General features: G+C 42.6%; 1 non-coding gene across 1 annotated transcript; it reads left to right on the forward strand.

Moving 5' to 3' along the window:
- The first annotated feature begins 3980 nt into the window (after positions 1–3980).
- Positions 3981–4049, forward strand: LOC111755894 (small nucleolar RNA SNORD73). The gene has a single exon (XR_002790431.1). It is a non-coding gene; the product is annotated as a small nucleolar RNA SNORD73 (small nucleolar RNA).
- Positions 4050–8302: the final 4253 nt, after the last annotated feature.

Below are 8302 nucleotides of genomic sequence, written 5' to 3' on the forward strand. Positions count from 1 at the left end.
CTCATGGTGAATTCTTTTCTTTCATACCAGGAATTCATAACTGAGGCTGAACTTGGATATCACTTGAAGAGCTTAAAAAATTCTAATGTTCAAAACTGATCACAAAGCCAGGGAATATAAATCTTGGTGTGGGAGGAGGGGTTAGTTGGAATCCAGGCCTGTAAACATTTCATCATATAGATTTTCTGTAAAAATTTAAGAGCATGTGTTCTCTGTGGTACGTATCTGGTGGCCAAAGTACAGAAACAAAGGTTACTCTTAATTCTCACTAATGTATGGGAGGTGAGAGGTGGCTGATCTCCATGGTAACAGAGCCCCAAGCTTGTGAATTCCAGGGTAGCATCATATTAATGCTTCATGATCCTGTGCATTTCTGCCCTCAGTAAATGCTAGTTATCTCCCTCAGTAGACAAAGAAGAAAGCTTTGCTTATGAAAAAACTGCTTTCCTAGAATGTTATTTAGATTCTCGCAAACAAAGGACAGTATTCCAACAGATGAGGCTGCTCTCAGAATGTCCCTTTATAAAGCTCTGGCTTCTCATTCAGAGGAGATGCTCACAAAACAAGAGAAGTGCAAGATTTTCCAATCTATTCAAATGCTAGGATTTTATCTTGTCTACTTTTTAAAAGGTCAAAGAAAAAGCAAAGGAGAAAAGAGAACAGAGCTATTGTCCAAGCATGATGAGGAAATGAAACTTGCCGACTTTAATTTTTCGCTGACTATGGTATCATCTGAGCCAAGCGTGTGGAATGCCTAGGGCCACACAAGGTGCCAATTCTCTCATCCTTTTTCACACTGAGAAATGCAAAATGAGAAATGTGCGTTCTTTGGCAATGCCAAGAAGGCAGCAACACCCACACACCCAGTGTCACTGGTTGGGGAGCCTGTTGCTGGTAGCTTGGGCTCTAGCAGCTCTTCCTGGACCAGCTACTGGCAGCTGGCAGCAGAAGCTGTGGTGACCTGAGGTCCCAGCTAATGTCTGTTCAGGATGAGTTTCTCAGCTAGGTAAGTGACTGCTACACCTAACAGTGGCCTGGGGTGGCTCAGAGGCCGCGGACCCAATACCAATGTCTGGATCTACAGTGAGCTTTCCAGATTCCAGACAGCCTAATTCTCATCTGAGCTCTGCTCTATGGTTAGTATTCTAGATAATTCTATTCCAAACCCCTTTCTGCAGCTCTTAGACGCATGGCAACTGTGCCAAGGAGTTGACAACACACCTCCATGATCGCAGACCTGAGCTTTCTCCCCACCTGCTTGCTATAGGGAGAGTCACTGTCAGTGCTGGGCTCTGCAGCTGGACCTGGAGGAGGAGGACCCTTCATGGAAAGCTGTGGGCTCCTGAGCCAACATGTGCTTTGGATAACTTGAATGTGTACCGCTGGGAGAGGGAATGATTTATACAGCAAACCCAACTCTGTGAATTGTGGCCTTTCCCATCAAAGGCTTGAGGATTGCTGACAGCTGTGGCACAGCAGCAGGAGAATCTCATAGATTTTTCTCAAAAAATGATCTCTTTCAGGAGCTTGGCTTTGTGGAGGTATTGCTGTGGGCCATGGGTGCTATTCTGAGTTATAACACCATTGCAGACATCACCGTTTCAGGAGCATTAGCCCACAGGAGGAAGTTCTGTCACAGGGAATAAAGAAGGAAGCCTGGACGCAGGTGAGCCTCAGCCTTGCTCTCTGAGAGGAACAGAGCCTGTGTAGCAGAGTCCATAGGTGGAGACATCACCCGGGTCTAGCAGGGGTTTGTGGGCCTGAGAAATAAGAGCAGAGGGGAGACTGTGATGCAGAGGGTCAGAGAATAAACTCCATCCTCTTCCTGTGTGTCACCCCAAGGCAGTGGTCCCTGGGGAGAGGAGAGGAGGGCAGTTATACCACATACCGACTGCATGGTGTGGTCTCCCTGGTTAGGCTGCTGTGGCATCTATAACCTTCCAATAGATCTATTTAGTTTCTTCTACTTTCGCTTGGTTCTGTGTCCTTCAGGTCCACTCTTGGCACTGATTATGGGTGACCCAGAGGCCACAGTTCACTTTGGGCAGGAAACATGCCTTATTCCTTAATGCCAGCTGTGGTTTGGGCTTTGTTGTGTACATTTAAAGGGAATGTGAACTCATTGTCCTCCAATCTTAGAGCCCATATAGCAAACTTGGTCCTTGTTTCCTCAAGCAAGGTCATCTCCCATTTGCAACCCCTCAGTGCCTCTCATCTGGCTGTACAATCAAGCTAAAATTGTTAACTCTGTATTTAGGATCCTCGAGGATGATGAGTTCCCGAGCTTTCTTCTTCTTCCCTTTCCTCCTTTTACATTCCTCATGCAGTGTTCAAGAATGAATAAGCTGGAACAGAGCTGCCCTCATCTTCCCTGAGCTGTGCCTGACAGGCTGTGTCCATGAGCACAGAGAAGCTGCCTCACAGGGGCTGGCCAGCCCTGTCCCCATCCACAGCCCTCTCTCCTCACGTCTTGCATTTTGAGAATGATCCTCCTTCATGCCTGCCTGGGTGCCTTCTGGTCTGCTTAGCACCTCCACAATCCACCTGCTGTTATCAAGGGGGCTACAATCCCAGCCAGGCCTCTGATCAAGTGTGGCTGTCTTCTAAGGAGGGATGCATTCTCCGCTGGCCTCATGCAAATGAAAGTCATTAGAATGGCAAATACTTGAGGGTACCAGGCTATCTCATCTATCTCATACTGGCAGCACGGAGTGAGTAAACAAGGGCAGAGATTGATCACACACTCCAGTGCCACCTGTTGGGGAATAGAAGTTCCAGGAAACAATTTAGGTGCCTACTTTGTAATGTGGCATTGGTATTCTTCTGTATAAATGATAGTGGCTTAAACATTCAAAGGGAATATTGATTAGATCGATATTGTAATCCCTTTTCCTGTCCTCCTCAGAGTCTGGAGAGTTTATATTTGTAATCCCATTGAGATATTGGAATCCCAGTAAGTTAATTCTCATCTACCACCTCCACTGCAATCCACACTGAGAATAAAGGCACTGAGACATATTCATAGTTACAAGCATCCAAACAATCTTAAGTCCAATATAGGTGAGGATTCACCCAGACTTAAAAGCCATGCCCCAGGGTCTCACCCAGAATTTATTAATTCACGAAGAAAGGAGTGGCTTGAGGATGAGTGATGGGAATTACATAAGTCTGTGAAGTAGGCTTAGCCAGGAGACCAGAAAGCACTGTTGCGTTATGCAGAGAGAAGGGTTTGCAGAAAGATCAGTCTGCATAACTCAATTGAAGTAGCATTTAAATGGCATTCCTGGAACTATGTGGCTCTACCATCCCACTGTACTCAACTATTTATAGAAGCACAAGGTGAGGAAACAGAAAACTGTTGGCAGGCTTTAAAGATTACACATCAGTACTTTACCTAGCCCTATTTACATTGTGTAGATCTAATTGAAGGGAGAAGGAAATAGCTTAGCCAGCTCTATACATATCAGCACCTGGAGCTAGGACCTGGTTTAAGTAATGTGGAGATAATTGTTCTGAATTCAAGGAGATATGTTAAATGGTGTTGTAAAATTTGACTACCAGATATTTAAAAACAATCCTCACATCACTAAATGATAACAAAAAATCAAGGCAATTATCTGACATATCATATAAATACTTTCAAATTCAAACACAAAAATATTTGCCCTATGATTGCAGGTTCAAGCCCAGCCTGAGGAATTTAGCACACAATATAAGGGAGGAAAAGAGGCTTGCCCCCCCATCAGACTAACTAATCTTGTACAAGAAATTTCAAGGCAGTAAAATATTGAGGTTGTGGCACGGTTGATGCTGGGGATTTTACACGGATCTATGTTGAGAATCAAGATCAAAGAGCTCAGCAGGATGGTTTGAAATGTGCATTGGGCCAGAAAGAAAGATCTAGTGAAGCTGTGGACTGCAAAGATGGAGCAGAGGAGATCTTAATTGCTGAGAAGTAACAGGAGAATAAAAAGTGTCACTATAAGTGATGAAAAAATGTTTTGGTCCCAGTTGATGTCCACTGATAACTGTTACATTTTTCTGATGTTAAAAAAAGGTGTCACAAGACCATCCCAAGAAGCAGAAAGTCTTTACCCTTTGCAGCTTCCAAATTGCAAAAGTGAAATTTAGAAATTTGCTTTGAGAAGAAAGCCACATAGTGCCATATTCCAGAATGGTGGCATCTTCACTGTGTTCCAGAATGGCAGCAGAATAGAGAATTTGCTCCTCAGAATTGGATTTAGAGTGCTCAGTGCTCAGGCACTTGACTCTGACAGTAAAGACAAAGAAAAATCCAGCTCCAGCTGGCAGCTCACATTGGCCACATCCATGTGGTGCTGGTTTTAGGTGCATGAAGAATGCAAGAGTTATGGGGTTAAGAAGGCTTCTACCCTGATATCAGAAGGCTTGGGAGCCAGGCAGGCTGGTCCTGAGATGCAGTGTATGAAGCTGTGAGGGTGAAGCTGAAGGTGTACTGGAGACCAGAAATTTCTCCAGAAGTATGGAGAAGCCAGGAACGTGGATCATCTAAAGAAAACTGCAAGGAGGGAAGAAAGTAGGCCTAAGAGAGAAGCCATGAGTGCTACAACCACTGGGAGTGCCATAGGCATGGAGCAATACAAGCCCTTTAAAGCTCAGACCTTAATACAGATTGCCTCAGATGCTGCACTTGGAACTACTGGACTTAATGTTTGCCCTGCTGGGTTTTAGGCTTGCTTTATTTCAATTCCTTTGTATCCCCTACTTGTAACTTTTGGAATGGAAATGTTTATCTCGCGCCTTTGAATGTTGGGAGTGTTTAACTTTTTTCATTTGTATAGTGCTTAGTGCTAAGAGTTCACCTTATGTCATGCAGTAAGGTGACTTGGACTTGGGACTTGGACTTCTCAGCAATGCTGAAACTGTTAGAACTTGGGCAACTCTTAGAGATGGACTAAATGCCTTTTGCATAAAGGGATGTGCATGAGTCTTTTGGTGGGCCAGGGGAAGGATATTATGGTTTGTGACTGGATGTCTCCTAAAGTCTCATGTAGTAATGGGGGCAGGGTGGGCTTTTTGAGAGCAGTTGAATCTAGAGTTTGTGTCAACTTGAGAAGTTTAGAAACTTAACTAAGTGATTCAGCAATTCTACTTCCTAGATGTGGAGGACCTGCCCTAGGGCAGATGTGTACACCCTAGGATGCAGAGAACTTACCACAGTGGGGATATCCTGGTATCCTGCGTACTGTATAAGGAAGGAAAACAGGCTCTTTCCCTGCTCCACCTTTTTTTTTTCTCTTGTTGCTTTAGCTGCCTTCCTCCACCATGAAGTGTTGCCTCTCTACCATGCTATCCTGCTGCTTTGCAACCAGCTGATTATGGACTGAAACAACTATAAACTGTGAGCTAAATAAGCCCTTCTTCTCTTAATTTTGGGCATTAGGTGTTTTGTCTCAGCAATGAGAAAAAAATAATTAACACAACTTCCATATCTCTTGTCAAATCCCTTTGATTGTGATTATTTTCTCTAGAAAAATTCTTTCTAGAAAAGTTATCTGAATGCCTAGAGATGTCTAAGAAATTATTAATTATCTATTCCACAGAGAATTATTTGCCCATAATAAATGACTGGCTGAATGAATTACAGACTGGACTCTTTTCCATAGTGTGTGGTAAATCAATCAGTCAGTCAAAGTGTATTAAGTGTGTCGTGTCGTAGCCTCTGCCATATGCCTGGAGATTCAGGAGCTATGGGGTGATGCTTGTGAATAAGGGAAAAACTGGCAGTCTCCAGATGCACAGGATGTGTTGGAAGGCCTTACCTATAGGACAAGCCCCAGCATTGAGGGTGCACCCTGGTGAGCCAACACTAAGTTTCTGTGGAATGACTCATAGCTCAGTATTCATGAAATGAAGTGTTCCTCACACATAGCAGTCTGAGATTTCTGTCAGATGTGGGAGCAGGTTAGCATGGTACAGACCCAAGCCGGGTGCTGTCAGAATTCCTAGGTGGGAAAGCTGCCCTTCTTTGATTCACAGAATGACAGAATTTCACCAGTGTAGCTGTTATGCTTTCCTTGCGTGTAAATAAGGAAGAAAGTAAGGTGTCCTCCTGCAGTCATTACGGTATATTTCATATAATGATGGTTTATTGACTCTTTTACTTCTACCCACAAATACAAATGTATTCAAGAGGCATTTTAATGATGTTTTGTAAGAAGTCTCTTTAAGCGGATAAATTCTAGATCCCAGTTCTTTGACCCTCAGAGTGGGTGTACTGTGGGAGAAGATGAGTGCTGCTGAGCTGTGGGTTGCCTGAGCTCTGGAATCAGAATCTGCACATCCTCGTCCTCAGCTGATTCCCAGGCCTCACAGGGGTGAGAAGCTGTTTGCTGGGCAACTTCTCTTAAGTGACAGTTGTGTTTGGGGTTTGGCACTTGAACAGGAAAGCAAACAGGTTTTGTCACTCCTTACTTTAAAGGAATGGAAACAAGCAGAACTCTTAATTCTTACAGCACACTAAGATCCTGTGGTGAGACTTTCACTGATCTCACCTCTCAGGCTTCCCTGGAAGTGGCCCTTCACTTCCTCCAGGGTAGGCTCCATCTGATGTGTGCCTCACAATTCTCCAGGTGACTGGGACATGAAACTAGTGGTAAGAACCTCAGACCTCACTGCCCGCTCACCCTCTTCCTGAGACACTGTCTGTATCACGCGGAATACAAATTCTTGTACTTGCATCTTGTTTGTTCTCCTGTAGTGACTTGGGCCCCATGGAGTATGCAGGTTCTGAAAGGAAATGGACTTGTAAATCTCACTGTGGTTATACTAGTCATGTTTTAAACACCTATGGAATTTGCTGTCAAAAATTCATCTTCTAGTTTCATCCTATAGTTATTCCTTAACTACCCTTCTGAAACCTGACTTCTCAATTTAGGAATTGTCGTCTTGAAGATAGGTGCCATTTGAATTTTTCATGGTGTATAATCTTTGTAATCCTCTTCTTTCTGTTTCAAGACCTCCCACTCTCAAAACCCATGACTTTTTAAAGAAATTCTTCCATTATATCTGGAAATATAGGAGGTACTTGGATTGATAGACTGTTGTTAACTGTGTTCTTAGTAATGGCCAAACTACTTTGCTAATGAGAATTTAGAGTACATGGGGAAGGGATGTTGATCTGAAGAAAGACACAAGACCAATTTAATGGAGTTTGATTTAAGCAAGTGAACAAAGTGCAAAAGCAAATTTAAGTGCAAAAAATTAATACATCTAAGCCTGATAAGGTAGCTTGTGATTCTGCTGGAAAAATTTGATAACCACATTTGTACCAGAGTTTTGTATTAGTGAAAACCCATGGAATATGCAAATTATCTGAAATGTTTTCTTAGCTGGAATGTATTATAACTGGATTCAAAACATAGAGAAAATTGGCTAATTAAATAACCAGAACAATATAGACATAAAAGAAACAAGAAAACAATCATGTGTAGAAAGGATTCAATGGATTTTATGTAATGGAAATTATAATACAGACAGTTTGAAAGAGATCATGGGTTTACCTTGACATCAGTATTTTTTAAAATGATTAAATGTAAACTATGGGATATATGAACTTCAGATATAAATGTAGAAAATTTCATGTTCAGTATGGTTTCTAGATTTTCTAGCATTGCTCCTGAATTTAAATAATGCTTACTTTTGAGTTAGCAGAGGAGGACCTCTAGGAATTTAGGTAGAAAACTTGAAGAATTGCTTCTTCTCACAGAAATATATTTTCTCCCCAGAATCCTAGTAAATTCGAAACTAGGACCTTCTGTCCAAATACGTGGCAGAAGTTTCTATTCATTCAGGGAAAAATAACTTTATTCTGGGATATTTTTCTCTCAGAATACAGGGCAGTAAACCCTCTGGTTTGAAGCCATCTCCTTCAGGGGAGCGCTAATCCAGGGGACATTTTTCTCCTTAATTCTCACAATTTCCTGTGAGGACCTTTTAAGCAGCATCTCCTATCCAGTGTTGACAGAAGGATTAGAGGGGACCTGAGAGCATGCACCCTCTGATGAAGCAAACCCTGAGACGTGAGGACACAGAGTCAGAAAGAAAGGAAATGCTCATGCCTCACACACTGACTTTGCAGAGTGCTGTCATCAGGACTCCTTCCAAAGGAGCAGGCTGGTGTCCATTTTTACCTAAATTTCTTTATTTCTCCTTGACTTATGTGCCATGTTTTCATTTAATTGAAATGTTACAATAAATACAAGTCTCAGAAGTATAAGTGTGATATCTATTAGATAAATGAACAACTTCCTGCCACTACGAC

Source organism: Cavia porcellus, unplaced genomic scaffold (assembly GCF_034190915.1).
Source record: "Cavia porcellus strain 051 isolate PalLab524CR breed Dunkin Hartley unplaced genomic scaffold, mCavPor4.1 scaffold_11, whole genome shotgun sequence".
Classification (NCBI taxonomy): domain Eukaryota; kingdom Metazoa; phylum Chordata; class Mammalia; order Rodentia; family Caviidae; genus Cavia; species Cavia porcellus.